The sequence below is a fragment of the Molossus molossus genome, unplaced genomic scaffold (assembly GCF_014108415.1).
Source record: "Molossus molossus isolate mMolMol1 unplaced genomic scaffold, mMolMol1.p scaffold_m16_p_11, whole genome shotgun sequence".
Classification (NCBI taxonomy): Eukaryota; Metazoa; Chordata; class Mammalia; order Chiroptera; family Molossidae; genus Molossus; species Molossus molossus.
This window is the reverse complement of record NW_023425346.1, coordinates 103,696,264-103,713,830: the sequence shown is the minus strand read 5'-3', so window position 1 is coordinate 103,713,830 and position 17,567 is coordinate 103,696,264. Positions and strand designations below refer to the sequence as shown.

At 54.2% G+C, this 17,567-nt stretch overlaps 1 non-coding gene across 1 annotated transcript; it reads right to left on the bottom strand.

The window, feature by feature from the left end:
- Positions 1-12,238: 12,238 nt before the first annotated feature.
- On the bottom strand, positions 12,239-12,344 carry LOC118625904. Its single transcript, XR_004958758.1, has one exon. It is a non-coding gene; the product is annotated as a U6 spliceosomal RNA (small nuclear RNA).
- Between the last annotated feature and the right edge of the window lie 5,223 nt (positions 12,345-17,567).

Genomic DNA, 17,567 nt, shown 5'->3' with positions numbered 1-17,567 from the left:
TCGCGGGGGTTCCAGCCGGTCCTGTGGAGGCGGAATGACGGTTGTCTTTTTCTTTATTGATTTTAGAGAGAGGAAGGGAGAGGGAGAGAGATAGAAACATTGATGAGAGAGAACATCCATTAGCTGCCTCCCGCACGCCCCCCACTGGGGATGTAGCCCACAACCTGGGCATGTACCCTGACCAGGAATTGAACTGGTGACCTCTTGGTGCAGGGTCGACGCTCAACCACTGAGCCACATCGGCCGGGCAGAATGACGACTGTTTCAGCGCTCCTGGCTGGGTATCTCGGTCACAGAACCTGGTCGGGGGTGAAGGGGTGGTGACTGAGCACCCTCAAGAATAACGTGATCAGGTTTCCTCATCAACCAGCGGAAGAGAGGATTCGTTGGAGAGGGACTGAAGCTTGGGGATAAAGTCTAAAATTCAGGAGATTGCTAGAAGTTTGGGGGTTGGCCTTCAGAGGGGGGACATCTGGATTTCGGTCACTGGGGTGTCGGTCGGGGCAGGAGCTACTTCTGAGGAGTTCTGCGTGAGCGTGGAGGTGCGGTGATAGGAGCGGAGGGGTGAGCTCAAGTGGGTGGCCCTTCCCAGCAGGTGGCCCTTCCCAGCAGGTGGGCTGTGGGAGGCATGGACCCCATGCAGAGGGTTACTAGTGAAACAGTGTCCTTGTTGGGGAGCTGGAAGGTGACAGGAGATTCTGTGAGGATACGATGATGCTGGGGTGTAACTTCTTCACGGAACAAAGGTTCTGGAAGGCAGAGCAGAAAGGCCCCGAGGGAGGGGGTGGCTGGGACAGCAGGGACAGGAAGGGAATGCAGACCCTGGCCACAGTTGGCCGAGGTGTTGGCGTCGACGTCAGCATGGGGGTGGCCGCCAGGGTGAGGCTGTGGAGGACGAGCCACCCTGTGGATGAGCAGGGTGCAGGCACGAGCCGCTTCCCTGAGCGTGTTTGCTGAAGCCTGGCTGAAACGGAAATTGCGAGGCGGAGGAATGATCGAGGAGGTGTCTGACCAGCCAGGGAGTGTCGGCGAGGGCCTGACAAGACCTAGATGGCGTGCGGGTCGGGTCATTGTGGAGAGCTCGGCGGGGCCGTCACGAGGGTGTGAGAAGAAGGTGCTGGGGCAGCGCCATCCCAGGGTTAGTGCCAGGCCAGCTGCTGTTACTTCTGCCAGGCCTCAGGGACAGGACAGGCAGACTCCCTTCCCTAAGTGCAAATCCTGGGTCTGCAGGTGAGGTAGGTAGCCAGCCAGGGGCAAGTCCATCCAAGGGGGCAGAGGGCACACCCCAACCCGCTCTGTCCCTCCTTCCCTCCTGCTGCCTGGCTCCCCACTGGCCACGCCCAGAATCCAGAGGCCAGTGGCCCCATTGGGGCGACCCATACTGGCCAGCCTCCTGGGTCGGAGAGGGGGACATGGAAGGTGGAGAACGGGTCTGGGGGGGCTCAGAAAACGGGGCAGCTGTCAACCATCCTGGGCCAGCTCCTCGGAGGCTGTTCCCAGAGACGGCTCTGGTTTTTCTTTCTTGGAAGAGTCGCAGCCTCAACCCTGCTTCCGCCTGCCCCTCGGGCTCCGCCAGAGGCAGGCGGCTGTGAGGTGACTCCCAGGAGTCCCCGGGCGTCAGGGCCCAAGAGCTCCGTGGTGCCAGGCCGCGGCCTTTCGCCTGCTGTCGGGGAGTCAGGGCGACGCCCAGCGCCCGGGGGACGCGGGCCAGGTCACCTCTCCACTCCGCGTGTGGGACTCGGCTTGGCAAAGGTCTGAACGCGGCCGCGGAGGGTGACTGAGACGAAAACCCAAGCTTCGGGGAGCAGGGGTGTTCTGACCAGCTGCCGGTGGGCGGGGCTGCAGGGGGCAGGGAGGTCGGGGCAGCCTCGCCGCGCCCCAGCCCGCAGTCTGCCTCCAGGGACGGAAGGGGTCGCTCGGGGCGGGCCGCTGGCCTTCCGAAAGCTCGTTGTTCGTAGGAGCTGATGGGAAGTGGTGCCCTGTCATCGGCCCTTAAATTGAATTTGCTGATGTTGCTCAGAAGTATATTGATTGGATCATTTCTATTTCCAGAAAAGAAATTCACCCTTGAATTAGATCCAAGCTGGGAAAATGACGTCCAGTAAGAAAACCTAAAAAATTGGGAAACCCTGGAAAATAGGAGTGTAGGGCGAAATTTCCTTCTGAGTCATTGCACTGCTGCCTGGGATGCTGTTGTGTTCTCGTACACATGATTGCACACACACGCCATCCGCACACCCCGTGCACACCCCAACACACACCTATCACACCCACCATACACGTGGCACATACACCCCAACACACACACCCCAACACACACACACCACACACACATCACACACACACACCATACCACATATATATAAGCTATACACATGCACACACATACCACAGCAAACCCCCATGTTCACGACACATCACAGACACACACACACACACACACCACTCCATACGCATACACAGCACACACACACCACATACGTACAAGCCATACACATGCACACACATACCACAGCATACCTCCACGTTCACCACACATCATAGACACACACGCACACCACACACATCACACACACACAGCATATCACACACAAACCACACACATCACACACACACAGCATGTCACACACACCACACCCACGGCACCCACGGCACCATGGCACACACGGCCTTCCTCCCCTCCAGGCAGGCCGCGCTGACAGGAAGGGGAGTCAGTGTGAAGTTGAAAGCTGTTCTCTGGGGAGATGGGACAGAGCGGGATCGCAGAGGGAGCTGCGTGTCTGGCCACAGGCCGATCCCTCCAGGTGCCGCGGAGCCCTCACTGGATGACCCACGGGCAGGACAACGATTCGCATCAATGCTGGGTTTACAAAGCAAAGTGGCGGCTTGACCTTCACTCCCCCTCCCTTCCGAAGCCCCGTGTGTGAGAGCGTGTGACCGCGAGAGGAAGGGAGCGTGTGTGTGCGTGAGTTGGTGTGTGGGCGTGTGGCCTGGTGAGGGGCGAGGAGAGACCACACTCAGGCGTGGGAACGGGCGCGGTGCCCCGATAAACTGGTTCCCAGGAGAACCTTGAGTGAGCTGCCGCCGTCCACTTTGCTTTTGAAAACCTGGGTCTAAAAGCCCAGAAGCAGCATGATATCAAATTTCCAGATTCGGAGTCTCCCCGTACCCTCCAGCCCAACCACGGTCGTTTCTGTCCCGACGCCCTGCCGCTGGAAAGACGTGCAGGGGACACGGGGCCCCAGAGACAAGTCCTTGCGAACGTGAGCGTCTGGTGGCCATGGAAACGCCCAGCCCCAGCTGCTGGTGTTCTCAGTGGGAAGGGGGGAGGGGTCACTGCCCACTTCCCCCCACGGCCCTCCAGAGGCTCGACGTGGGAGCTGGCCGGCTGTGACAGGCTTAAGGTGTGCCCTGGCACGTGGGAACAGGTGGCACCTGGGAGAAAGAGAAGGTGCAGTTTTCCAAGCTGGGTGAGCTGGAGCGCCATCCAGTCCTCTGAGGGCTTGTTCACAAAGATTGCCCAAGCCATCTCCAAGAGGCACTAACGGAATTTCCAGAAGGCCGGCTCGGGTATTTCCAAGCAGCTCCCCAGGGGAGTCTGAGATCAACACTGATCAGTCTTGAGGTTTCCCTGTGGTTGAACCCCGCTCACCAGGGAGGAAAACAAGCATCGGGGGCAGGAATCTCATCTGGGAAAATGTGCCTTTGCCCACTGGCACCCGTGACATCACCCTCCTGTGACAGGCCTCCTTCCACACTTTGCCGAGTTACTCCTACTCGTTCCTCTTTTTTTAATAATATTTTTTTCCTTTATTGATTTTAGAGAGAGAGGAAGGGAGAGGGAGAGAGAGATAAAAACATCGATGAGAGAGAACATTGATTGGCCGCCTCCTGCACGCCCCCCACTGGGGATCTGGCTCACAACCCGGGCATGTGCCCTGACCGGGAATCGAACCTGCGATCTCTTGGTGCTGGGGTCAACACTCAACCACTGAGCCACACCGGCCAGACCCTGCTCATTCTTCTGGTCTCAATTTGTACTTTGCCACCTTCTCTGACCCCATGACCTGAGTCAGCTGTCCCTCTGGCCGGTTCCATAGCAGTCTGGCATTGTTCCCTTAGCGCCCCTGCCCATGACATTGCTACTTGCTAACTTAGCCAGTAAGAGCGCGAGGGTGGACTTGCTGTTCGCATCGTCGCCCTAGGACCCGGCAGAGAGGCACCCAGTGACGATTTTCGGAGGGGGCAGCCCAAGCCCAGAGCTGTGGGAAGGAAGTGGCTCTGGGAAGCAGGCAGCCCAGGAGACATGATTGACACCTGAGAGGTTTCCCTTGTTTCCGGGACCCACGACAACAGTGGCATGTGGCAGTCAGTTATTCCCACAGTGATGAGCAAGCCAGAGACAGCGCTGAAAACGGCTCGGGTCGGACGCTGAACTCGGGCTGGGGCCGCCTCCGTCTGGCTCCAGGCTGCGTGGGTAACGGGTGCCCGAGGCCTGTTCTCCCGGCACAGACCAGGAGCCCGCAGAGACCACGCCAGCCACGTTAGAGCATCCGTGGGCCAGAGGGAGCCACGCAACCAGGCGCGGTCGCCGTGGGCAGGGCAGCATTTCCTCACAGCGCGAAGGACGAGGATGGACAGTTTCTTTTTTTTTTTTTTTTTTCCAAATCTTTATTGTTGGATGTAAAATGTATTACAGATGTTCCACATTTTTCCCCCATTGACCCCCTCCTCCCCACTCCCGCCCCCCTCCCACCTTTTCCCACACTATTGTCTGTGTCCATTGGTTATGCATATAAGTTCTTTGGTTTATTTCTTCCCACCCCCCCCAACCCCTTTCCCTTTGAGGTTTGTCAGTCTAGCAATGAGTTTGTGCTTCTTAATCCCTTCACCTTTTTCACCCATTCCCCCAACCCCCTTCCCAACTGGCAACCAATAAAATGTTCTCTGTATCTATGAGAATGTTTCTGTTCTTCCTGTTCATTTTGTTTGTAGATTCCATTGTTGATAGATATGTATTCATTGCCATTTTGTTTGTTCATACATTTTATCTTTTTCTTCAAAAAGACCCTTCATCATTTCATATAATAACGGTTTGGTGGTGATGAACTCCTTTAACTTTTTCTTGTCTGGGAAAGTTTTTGTATGTCCATCGATTCTAAATGACAGCTTTGCAGGATAGAGTAATTTTGGTTGTAGGTTCTTGGTTTTCATCACTCTGAATATTTCTTGCCACTCCCTTCTGGCCTGCAAAGTTTCTTTTGAGAAATCAGCTGACAGCCTAATGGGTACTCCCTTGTAGGTAACTAGCTGCCTTTCTCTTGCTGCTTTTAAGATTCTCTCTTTATCTTGAACCTTTTGCATTTTGATGATGATGTGTCTTGGTGTGGGCCTCTTGGGGTTCATCTTGTTTGGGACTCTCTGTGCTTCCTGGACTTGTATGTCTGTTTCCTTCACCAAGTTAGGAAAGTTTTCTGCCATTATTGTTTCAAACAGGTTTTCGATTTCTTGTTCTCTCTCTTCTCCTTCGGGCACCCCCAAGATGCGAATGTTGGCACGCTTGAAGTTATCCCAGAGGCTCCTTACTCTATCCTCATTTTTTTGGATTCTTTTTTCTTTTTGCTCTTCTGATTGGGGATTTTTTGCTTCCTTATATTCCAAATCGATGGTTTGCTCCTTGGATCTACATACTCTATTATTGAAGCTGTGTAAATTATTCTTTATTTCAGTTAATGCCTCCTTTAATTCTAACTGTGTATCCATGATTTCTAACTGGTACTTTTTTATGCTCTTGATGCCCTCCCTAAGTTCACTGAGGTTCTCACTAAGTTCATTGAGCATCCTTATAAGCAGTATTTTGAACTCAGTATCTGTTAGGTTGCTGATCTCCCTTTCGCTTAGTTCTTTTCTTGGGGTTTTGTTCTGTTCTTTCATTTGGGACCTGTTTCTTTGTATCCTCATTTTGGCTGCCTCCCTGTGTTTGTTTCTGTGTATTACTTAATGAGAGGTATGGGGCTCGCTGAGACCCGGTGCTGCTCGTTTGAAAGAATTTAGGAAAAACCTGAAGCAGGATCCAAGACCAGCCAATCCTATGGTTAAGCAAGTGGCAACAGCTTGAAAGTTGTGTCGGGCGGGGCGGGGCGGGGCGGGGCCTCAGGGAGTCAGCAGGGCGGGGCTAAGAGTGTGAGCCAGGTTGCTGGAGTCCCAGATATGGCTTCTGTCTGCCGCCCCCGGGAAGGGCTCACCAAAGGAACAAAGGCCTCTGACAGCACGTTTGTCCCCGAGGAAGCCCCCTCTCCAGCTCTCGCTCCAGTGCCAAACAGCTCAGTTCTTCCCTGTGTGTCTCTGGTGCCCCTCGAGCTGCCTCCCCTCCGAGCTTAGAGGGAGAGAGTCGGATAAGTCCATGCGCGGGCCCTTTAAGGAGCTGCCTGGGGCTCCAGCCGCTTCAGCTTCCCTGAGCCTCAGTTTCCGCTGGTTTTTCCAGCCAGAAGTTATGGGGACTTCTCTTCCTGGCACTGGAGCCCTGAACGGGACACCTGGTGTGGGACGGGGACCCCTCAGTCCTCAGGAAGGACCTTCCCAGCCGCGGGATCCTCCTGATTTTTATCCACTACGCTTGGGTGTGGGACCAGCCCGTCTCGCCGCTGCGCGCTCCGCCGCCGCTCCCCCTCGCGCCGCCGCCCCTCCTACCGGTCTGGATGTAGCTGCTTTTTTTTTTTCCTTAGTTCTGTAGTTGTACGACTTCCATTCAGCTTGATTTCAGGCGGTTTTGAATGATGGTTGTTCTGTAGTTTAGTTGTAACTTTGATGTGGTTGTGGGAGGACGCGATACCGCGTTTACCTACCCGCCATCTTGACCGGAAGTTCGGACAGTTTCTGAATAACAGGTTACAGCGTCGGATAACTTAGTTCTACCCTCTTAATATTTTCATCACTTCCTGCTAAGGACATGTTTAACATTCGTTGAGTCTTTATTAAATGAGAAACAGTTCTGTGGAGCCGGGAGACATTTTCTCATAAAAATGCCAGGAAGGAGGTGCCACGAGGCGTGGACGTGCCGGAGCTGGGCAGCTGGATGTGAACCCAGGCCCGGGTGGCTTCCGAGCCCAGTCACAGACTCAGCAGTCTCCTTACTCTCCTTTGCAGGCCTTGGGGTTGGCAAATGTTTCATTGTTGCCAGTATTTCCCTTGGTACTGAATGATTCTGGTGAAAGCCAGGGAGAACGAGGCTCTGAGCTGGAGGGGGAGGCTGTGAGCTGGAGAGGGAGGCTCTGACTGGGAGGGGGAGGCTGTGAGCTGGAGGGGGAGGCTGTGAGCTGGAGGGGTGAGGCTCTGAGCTGGGGGGGGCTCTCAGCTGGAGGGGGAGGCTCTCAGCTGGAGGGGGAGGCTCTCAGCTGGAGGGGGGGAGGTTTCGAGCTGGAGGGGGAAGGCTCTGAGCTGGAAGGGGAGGCTTTGAGCTGGAGAGGGGGGAGTCTTTGAGCTGAAGGGGGAGGCTCTGAGCTGGAGGGGGAGGCTCTGAGCTGGAGGGAGAGGCTCTGAGTGGATGGGGGAGGCTCTGAGCTGGAGGGGAGGCTCTGAGTGGAAGGGGGAGGCTCTCAGTGGATGGGGGAGGCTCTGAGCTGGAGGGGAGGCTCTGAGTGGAAGGGGGAGGCTCTGAGCTGGAGGGGAAGGCTCTGAGCTGGAGGGGGAGGCTCTGAGTGGATGGGGGAGGCTCTGAGCTGGAGGGGGAGGCTCTGAGCTGGAGGGGGAGGCTCTGAGTGGATGGGGGAGGCTCTGAGCTGGAGGGGGAGGCTCTGAGCTGGAGGGGGAGGCTCTGAGCTGGAGGGGGAGGCTCTGAGTGGATGGGGGAGGCTCTGAGCTGGAGGGGGAGGCTCTGAGCTGGAGGGGGAGGCTCTGAGTGGATGGGGGAGGCTCTGAGCTGGAGGGGGAGGCTCTGAGCTGGAGGGGGAGGCTCTGAGTGGATGGGGGAGGCTCTGAGCTGGAGGGGGAGGCTCTGAGCTGGAGGGGGAGGCTCTGAGCTGGAGGGGTAAGCTCTGAGCTGGAGAAACCAAACACAAACTGTGCTGCTTCACCATCTGACCTTGAGCGCACCCAGAACAAACAAGCGTATTTCCAAACAGCTCCCAGCCACTCACCAGGAACACAAGCTGTGACAGAGGGCGGGTACCAGGATGTTTCACTGGTCCAACCTCCTTGTTCTGCGGAGGGGGAATCGGAGCCCGAGTGAGGGGAAGTAACTGGGCCAGGACATGTGGCTCATTGACGGCAGACCTAGAGGAAAACTGGATTTTGTGTTGTTGTTATTAATCCTCACCCGAGGACATTTTTCCATTGAATTTAAATAGAGTGGAAGGGAGGAAGGATGAGAAAAAATTTGATGTGAGAAAGGCACATCGATTTGGTGGCCTCTTGCATGACCCCAACCAGGGCCGGGGATTGAACCCACAACCCAGGTACGTGCCCTTGACCAGGAATCGAACCTGCGGCCCGTCAGGCCAGACCTCTAACCACCGAGCCAAACCGGCCAGGGCTGAAAACTGGGTTCTAATGCCAAATGGAGGACTCTGTGTTCCCGCGTGTCTGTGGGAGCCATGAAGGCGTTGGGGCCACTGGTCTGGAGGGTTTGCTGGCTAATTGATCAGGACAGACCACTGCACTGACGGCACAGGCCTGGGGGCGCTACCTGGGAGCTTTCCTTAGCGGCCACCTGGCCCGTGGACATTCACGATGGCTCAGTGGCAATGACGCAGGATCAGGTGTCCGTTACCCTGTTCATTTTAGACGGCGGAGAAATGCAAAACCAGCGGGACAGCACCTTCAGAGAGGCGGACTTGCCTAGAAATCGGGTTTATTGTTAATATTTTACGTATTTAGTATTTGTTCTTTTCGACACCGGTCTGTGTGTTGTGGAGAGTGAGAGCGCTGGGTTGGCTTTGGGGTTTTTAAGGGCAACGGGGGTGGGGAAATACAGGGAAGAAGTATGCCAAGGTTCACAGCCTTGAACAGGTGAAAATATTAAGTCCGCATGAGCCTAGGTGGCTGGGAAAGAGACAGTTAAGAAGGCACTGAAGGTGTGGTGAGTCTACCGCCTCCAGCTGAGTCCGGTGCACTGGGTTCCCAGAAACTCACCCTGGAGACTAGCAGTTCCTCTTACCCACTGTGTTCAGCTCTTCGGGGGACACGGCTTGGCGTTCTGATGTTCTGGTCTAGAGCTTCGATCATCTCTTATTCATACTGTGTCCTGAGCAATGGGCACGGGTCTGGGGCATGATCATCGATGAACATATATTTGTTCAATGGAAATTTCTTCTTCACGTGAGGTTACAGAGACCACAGCAGACCACCTCCTGTACCATATAAACTAAACAAACAAACAAACAAAAAAAAACTAAATAAGTCTGGTTCAGTGGTTGAGCATCTACCCAGGCACCAAGAGGTCACCGGTTCAATTCCCAGTCAGAGCACATGGCTGGGTTGTGGGCTCTATCCCCAGTGGGGGGCGTGCAGGAGGCGGCCAGTTGATATTCTCTCTCATCAATGTTTCTATCTCTCGCTCCTTCTCCCTTCCTCTCTCTAAAATCAATAAAGGGGAAACAAAAATTTAAAAAAAAAACTAAATAAAATTTTAAAAAATGTACATTTTAGCTCGGCTGATGTGGCTCAGTGGATTGAATGTCATCCCATGGACTGAGAGGTCCCGGTTCACTAGTCAGGACACATGCCTGGGTTTCAGGCTCCGTCCCCAGTAGGGGGCGTGCAGGAGGCAGCCAATCAATGTATCTCTCTCACATCGATGTTTTGATCTCTCTAAAAAAACCAATAAAAACATATTTCAGAAAAATTGTACATTTTTAAAAGCCATCTAAGTCTATCTATTGCTCTGTCTCCCTTCCTCTCTCTCTAAAATCAATAAAGGGAAAACAATTTTTTTAAATAAAAAATAAAAAACCATCTAAGAGCCGAGCTGTGAAGTCTAAAGCTGCACAATTTCACACAGAAACATATCATTCCTAGGGAAAGTGAGATTAGCAGGAACGTTTTTTTTTTGTTTTTGTTTTTTGTTTTTTTTCTTTCTGAGGGCAATTGCCAAGTTGGGGCAAGAGCAGAGGAATTTTCCAGGTAAGAACTCAGAGGCATTTTCATGGCCATGTGGGTTGGTCATATGAGAAGACATCAGGAGGAAACCCAAATGCATGTACTCTCACCAGATTGCTGAGTGCATGGGCTGCAGAAGACTGGGTGAGGAAGGTGTGGGGGGGGGGGGGGAAGAAGAGCTACAGCATCTACCTAAGAGGGGAGACACAGTAGAATACTTCTGAGAAAATTCTTGTGGGAATGTGGGAAAGGAGAAACGAAGGGACAGAATAGATGGGAAATGTAACTAGTTACGAACAGTAACTAGTAACTGTTACTGTTACTGTACAGATAGACTAATAGTAACTAGTAACAGTAACAATATCTGTGTCACCTTTGCATCTGCTTTTGTTGATTTCTTTGTCTCTTGAAGAGATCGCTTCGTCTCGATTCTTGGTGTCTCGGAAGTTTTGTGTTCGTGCTAGACATCGTGTGTAGAAGAGCAGAGGTCGAGGTAAATAGCATTATGCCTGGGGTGGGCAGACCTTTCTCTTACCTGCTCTGTTAGTGTGGGTTTAGTCGCTCATCAGGAGCTGAGCTGGGTTTGGGTCTTCTTGTTGCTGTGCTGATGTTAATGCACCACCATCCTCACTGAATGTCTCTAGGGTTAGTTTATATCCACAAAAAGGATTGGGGTTCCAAAGGATACTTCTCAATGCTCCTGCTCCCCGTACAGCTTTGGGCTTCTCTGTGTGCCTCTGTTACAGGTGGGGTCTCTCCACGCTCTCGCCCCTCGCCCCGTGGTAGACTCTTATTTCATCTCACTTGGTAGCTGGGTGTTTGGGTTACTGAGTTCTCTGTTGACCTGGTCAGACCTCATTCTTAGGCAGACCTATATGCCGCGTCTCTGGTCTGGGTCTTCCTAAGTGATGCAGTCCCTCCTCCCTGTGGTAGCCGAACTCTGCCTTTGTCTTTGGTACAACTTCCGTGGGCAAGGCCTGTGGTGGTGTTTGCACGGGGCTCTGGACCGAGCCCTGTTCGCTTCCCTACCCCAGGATGAGGACTTTTATTTTTACCCTTCTCCTGGCCGCCAAGTGTCTTCTCTTGTGCTCTGTGGAAGGGAGGGCTTGCGGTCCCTCCACAGAGGCTGGAGACTTCTGTTCCCTGTGGAGCAGGGTCAGGTGGGGCTCTTGGGCCTTCTCTGCATCCTCGGCAGCTCCCTTCCTCCAGGCCTGCACCGCCAGGGAGCTCTCTCCCATCTCTTCCCCTCCCTCGGACTCGTTCTGCAAGCGTTTTCCAGAAGTGCGTGGAAAAGACCCTGCAAGTGAATGGGACCTGTCCTCGTGTCTGCTGAGCTTCTCCCCTCTCCTACAAGCCCGCACTCAGCCTTTGGCCGTTCCTGAGGACAGGAGCTGAGTCCCTTCCTGCCTGTAGGGTCTCAGCATCCTCTTTTCCCCTGCGGTGCACAGACAGGAGGTGCTGGTGCCCTGGCTGTAGGGTCTCAGCAGCCTCTCTTCCCCTGCGGTGCACAGACAGGAGGTGCTGGAGCCCTGGCTGTAGGGTCTCAGCAGCCTCTCTTCCCCTGTGGTGCACAGACAGGAGGTGCTGGTGCCCTGGCTGTAGGGTCTCAGCATCCTCTCTTCCCCTGCGGTGCACAGACAGGAGGTGCTGGTGCCCTGGCCGTAGGGTCTCAGCATCCTCTCTTCCCCTGCGGTGCACAGACAGGAGGTGCTGGTGCCCTGGCTGTAGGGTCTCGGCCGCCTCTCTTCCCCTGTGGTGCACAGACAGGAGGTGCTGGTGCCCTGGCTGTAGGGTCTCGGCCGCCTCTCTTCCCCTGCGGTGCACAGACAGACAGGAGGTGCTGGTGCCCTGGCTGTAGGGTCTCAGCAGCCTCTCTTCCCCTGCGGTGCACAGACAGGAGGTGCTGGCGCCCTGGCTCGAGCTCCCTGCACTGCCTGCGGTTCGGGAGACCTGGCTGCGCCATCTCAGGCCCCTGGAAGGCCCGAGCACGCTAGGGTTCCGTAGTGCGTTCTGCTCTCCCTCATAATTACGGTAGGAGCGATGTTTTTCCAGCACTTTACATCACAGATGAAAGCAAAAATGCCACACTTTTTTTCTTTCTCTGTTCAACTTTAGTTTTTCTTCGGGTTGCTTTTCTTTTTTTGAACACAGAGAACGCTTTGCACGGTTGCGTGTCGTCCTTGTGCAGGGACCAGCTCGTCTTCGCTGTATCCTTCCGACTTCAGTACACGTGCTACTGACGTGAGCACTCTTGGAATTTTTATATATATATAGTTTTCTTAAAAATCTTAATTTCTCCCCCTCTCTGCTGCGGGGGTTCCCAGAGCTGGCAGAGACAGCTCCAGTTTTGCAGGCCCTCGGGGTCTCTGTGCTGAAAAGAGGCCCCAGTGACTGGATTTCATTTTCATGCTTAAATTTATAGCACATTTAGCCTCATAATGAAAGGCCTGAGGATGACCCAAAATTTCTTCTAAACCCGTAGGCTTGACCTATTTTATTGCCTCACTGTGATAAGATCTGATTAACAAGTATCTGAAATTGTCCTCTGTTGCCCCTATTGTACAAAACAGTCCTACTTTCTTTTCTGAACAAGTCCTGGAAATAGAGATGTTCGGGAAACCTAGAGCAACGTTAACTACCCCCGAATCGCAGCACAGGGGGCCTCGCGGTCCTGGCTGTTCCCGAACCCCAAAGCCATGGCCCGTGTTCTTTAAGAGGAAATCACTCTTCCTTACCACCTTCCCTGTGCGATATGTTCTGCTGTCACGGCATGGATGACTGCGTGGCCTCCTCACGCTGGGGGCACGCGGGGGCCCCGCACGATGCCCCCCGTGTGCCCAGCAGTCTCGTCCTCTGATCCTCTCATAAACACAGCCTCCGACGGCTCCACTGCCGTCGGAATTTAATGGGCACTGGAGTTATTTCGAGCACTATTTAGGGGGTAATTAATTTACGGTTAATTAACTGGTGTTAAGCTTAGTCTTGGCAATGATGCCTGAGGTTTAAAAAAGGGAAAATAGGAAGAGACGTAGCTGGAGGACGCACAAAGGCAGATGAGGAAGAATGCACGCAGGAGTGTGTTACATCACCACCTCCGTGCCAGGACGCTCCGCCTAGGTGACCGTCCACAGCTCGAGTGGGCAGACGCGCTGCTTCTGTTGGACCGAGGGTGCTGCTTCAGTTAGCGGTGTCGCTCAGAGCCGAGCAGCGAGACTTGTCAATAACACTGTTCATGCCCGGCCGGTGTGGCTCGGTGGTTGTGTTGACCCTGCACCAGGAGGCCACAGGTTCAATTCCCGGTCAGGGCACATGCCCAGGTTGTGGGCCTGATCCCCAGTGGGGGACATGCAGGAGGCGGCTGGTCGATGTTCTCTCTCATCGATGTTTCTATCTCTCTCTCCCTCTCACTTCCTCTCTCTCTAAAATCAATTTAAAAAATTAAAATTAGATTAAATTAAGTAAAAAGAAAAAATTGTACATTTTAGCTCAGCCGATGTGGCTCAGTGGATTGAATGTCATCCCATGGACTGAGGTCCCAGTTCACCAGTCAGGACACATGCCTGGGTTTCAGGCTCCATCCCCAGTAGGAGGGAGGCAGCCAATCAATGTATCTCTCTCACATCGATGTTTCTATCTCTCTCTCCCTCTCACTTCCTCTCTCTAAAATCAATAAAGAAAAAAGATTAAAAGACAAAAAGACACTACTCACTGTTCTAGGGCTTCCCCTGGGAGGGGATGGACGTTGCGGCAGGACTCAGTGAGTTGGCAGCGCTGGGCCAGGGATGTGATCCAGGCAGAGTGGAATCTGCCAGTCTTACCCCAGCTCCGACCGAGGACACAGCGAAAGGGCCCAGCCCAAGGATCGATGAGCTGACAGCTGAGCCGTCTAAGACATGACGGTCCCAAGACTAAGATGTCCTTTCTCTCTCTCATCTGACATTGCTGGTGAGTGAGGAGCCTCATGATGTGAATATTCTAGGTGGGGGTTGAAAAACTATAGCCGGGGGCCAGATCTGGCCCACTGACATAGTTTGTGAATAAAGTTTTATTGGAACGCAGCCGGTCCCACTGGCTCAGTGTTGTTCATGGCTGCTTTAGTGCTAGGAACCGAGTTGTCGAGGTGGAGATTGCGTAGCCAGCTCCTGTCCCCATCGCTGAAGCACCAAAACACTCCAATGCTTCGGTGGAAACCCACCCAGCATGCACTGCACATGCTCTTTGTTTGTCTGTTTGTGTTTTTATCCTCATCCCAGGACATTTTTGCATTTATCTTCAGATAGAGTGGGAGGGAGAGAGGGAGGAAAAGAGAGAGAGAAACATCGATGTGAGAGAGACACATCGAGTGGTTGCCACCCACACGACCCCAACCAGGGCCGGGGACAGACTGCAACCGAGGTACATGCCCTTAGCGGGAACCGAACCCAGGACTCTCTGGTCCATGGGCCGACGCTCTAACTGCTGAGCCAAACTGGCCAGGCTGTTGTCTTTGTCTTTAAGATGAGACCACGGGGACAATGACTCAATGTTCAAGATAAACGGCAGCTACTGGGCATTCAGTGTAGGGACAGGTGTCTTTACCCCACCCGGACTGTCCTGTGTTTCCGATAATCTTAAACCATCAACGGAATCTTTTGTTTTGTTGGGGGGGAGGCTCATTTTATATATTTTTACTGTCAGGCTATTACATTGATTTGAGCAGTGTCCTAACCCTTGTGCTGGCTAATCTGGTGCTCTAACCGGAGCAGTCTAGGGTGAAAGAAAACAGTCCCGGGAGAATTCCATCCAGAGTGAGCGGGAACCGGCGGCGTCCGACCACCTTCGCCAGGGCCCACGGGGAGGGCTGATTTGTGGATTCTCTCGTTGGCCTCGTGTTGGTGGAGGCTGGCTCTGTAGTTTCGTCCCTGTGCTCAGTGTCGAAGGCGGGAGCTGGTCATTGACCTGTCACCGGATGGGTGTGTGAGGACGGGGTCGGGACCAGGCTCCGAGAGTGGAGCACGGGTCCCTCCTGAGCAGGGAGTCGAGGCAGCTGGCCTCCCCCGGAAGGCTGGCGGGATTGCCCCGGGAGGAGACCAGGTGGAGGTGGGCAGCCAAGGGGGCCCTGGCAGGGAGGGGCCGTGGCGGGGTGGAGGCCCTGTGGCTGGGCCGCAGGGAGAGGGCTGTGGTCAGTGGGGCCATGCCAGGGCCGGATCCTGTAGGGCCCAACAGACCATGAAGAGGACGTGAAAACCCTTGAATGGTTTGGGGGAAGGAGCCCAGAGAGGAACCCCGATGTCTTAAAGGGCACTGTAAGTCCTTGAAGGCCCTGTGACCAGGTCCCGGGCTAGGGCTGGAGCCTCCTCAGTGCCACGACCCTTCTTGCAAGCACCCATGGCCCCAGAGAAGCCAGCCCCAAAGCGTCAACCGCCCGTTCTGGCCCCAAAGGTGTCAATCACGGCGCACTGTGCAAGACAAAGACGCTCCCAATGTCTGAGACACCTTTTCCCCAGGACTCTTGTGACTAAAGACTCCCACGCTGGGCCCACGACCTGCCGTCCTCAGCAGGACGAGGCGGGGCCCGGATGTCCAGGACTCCTTCGGTCCCCGAACCACAGCCCTTCCCTTCAGCACGCTTTGGGCTGGTCTGAAATTCTAAATCGGTAATCTTTCTGCTTTTGAAAAACAAACTACCAAACCTCTAGACGGAATTGGTGCTTTCTTCCCAAGAACGAGAGACATGAGTGTAGCTGGACCATCACCGCTGGCGGCCTGGCCGGTCCCAGAAAACAGCAAAATCTTGGCTCACTCACTGATGTTCCGAGGTCTGGCTTTCGAGTTTGCATTTTCAGAAGCTCGATTTGGCGTGTTTTCCCTGCAGCTGTGGCATGTAGGTGTGCACACTGACGTGTGTGTGTGTGTGTGCATGTATATGTTAATAAGCCATCTGCCGGTGTGCTGAGGTTCAGGAGAAATGTGTCTGAGACAGACCGACCACAAGGGAAGTCACAGAGCCAGTGGTTTCTGGGAGCGCGGGGTCAGCACACAGGAAGCTGGGTGATCTCAGGACGGTGGCCTGAGTCCCTGCCACATTGGCTCGGGCTGCTGTGACAGTGTACCCCAGACTCGGGGCTTCGGCAACAGAAACGTGCTGTCTCAGAGTTCTGGGGGCGGAAGTCCCGAGACATGGCAGGTTGGGTCCCTCCTGAGGCTTGTCCTTGGCTGGGAGATGCCTCTGCTCCCTGTGTCCCCACATGGTCTATCGCTGTGCGTATCTGTCCTAAGCATCTCTTCTCGTAAGGACTCCAGTCATATTGGATCAGGACCTACTCTGATCTCCTCACTTCACTTAACACCTTTAAAGACCCTGTCTCTGCAGACAGTCACCACCGGCGACTTCAGTATGTGAATTTTGAGGGAACTCAGTTTAGTCCTGAATGGTCAAATCTAGGACACCAATCATGTTTGCTTCTAAGAGGCTCCATTAAGAATAAAAATGCCATGCCCTGGCCAGTTTGTCTCAATGTTTGGAGCGTCAGCCTGTGGACCAGAGAGACTCGGGTTCAGTTCCTGCTAGGGGTATGTACCAAAAAAATTATATATATATATGCCATTGCTGACTGGCCCTCTCTCTGTACCAACAGGCTATGATACAACTAAGTAGATTTCTGCTCATCCCATGCCCACCACGATGCCATCCTTCTGTCCTGAGGTCTCTCAGGGTGGGCCCATGGATGCTCTCAGACTTTTCTGTGGTGCATTGGCACCTTCTCCGTTCATTCCCCCAGGTGTCTCTTCACACCCACGATGGGAGTTTTACTCCCTGGCCCGGGGAGAAGGGGCAAGTTCTCTGGGAGCACCTTTCTGTCCCCTCCCTCCAAGACTGCCAACAGGTTTGGCTACATTTCCAGTAAGACCAGGGGTATGCAGGGCTGAGCATTGCAGAGAGAGACACCTGAACAAAGAAAACATCTCCTTCGGGGGTGACACAATGTGGGGAGAAATCTAAGTGTCTTCAGAGCCTGGGGCAGCGGCCGGACTCTCGCATGAGGTCTGACTGGGTGAGCGTGCGGTCTGGTGCCGGCATTGGGACGATTCGGCTGTGAAATGTAAGCCAGACGAGGTGTGGCTCCCAGTAGAAGTGATGCAGGGACTGTGCTGGACGGTGAGCTGGGAGCTGTTGCTGGGAGCTGACCTCGAGCCTCAGCTCCCAAGAGCCACCGGAATCTTATTGCCCGTGATGGTCGTGTTTCGTCTAAGTGAGGGGGGAAATAGCCTCCTTTTTCCGGGGACAGATCAGATCCCTGCAGGGCCGACTCTTTCAGAGGGGGTGCTACCTCTAGACAGGCGGGGGCGTCCTGTGTGAACACAGCGTGAAGACTGCGGGTGGAAATGAAGGGGAAGTTTGTCCTTTGCCAATATTGTCTCTAACATACATCAGAGGCTGCAGGTGTTTACGTGGAAACTGGGCTTAGAGAGAAACTTGGAGAAGAGGTGGA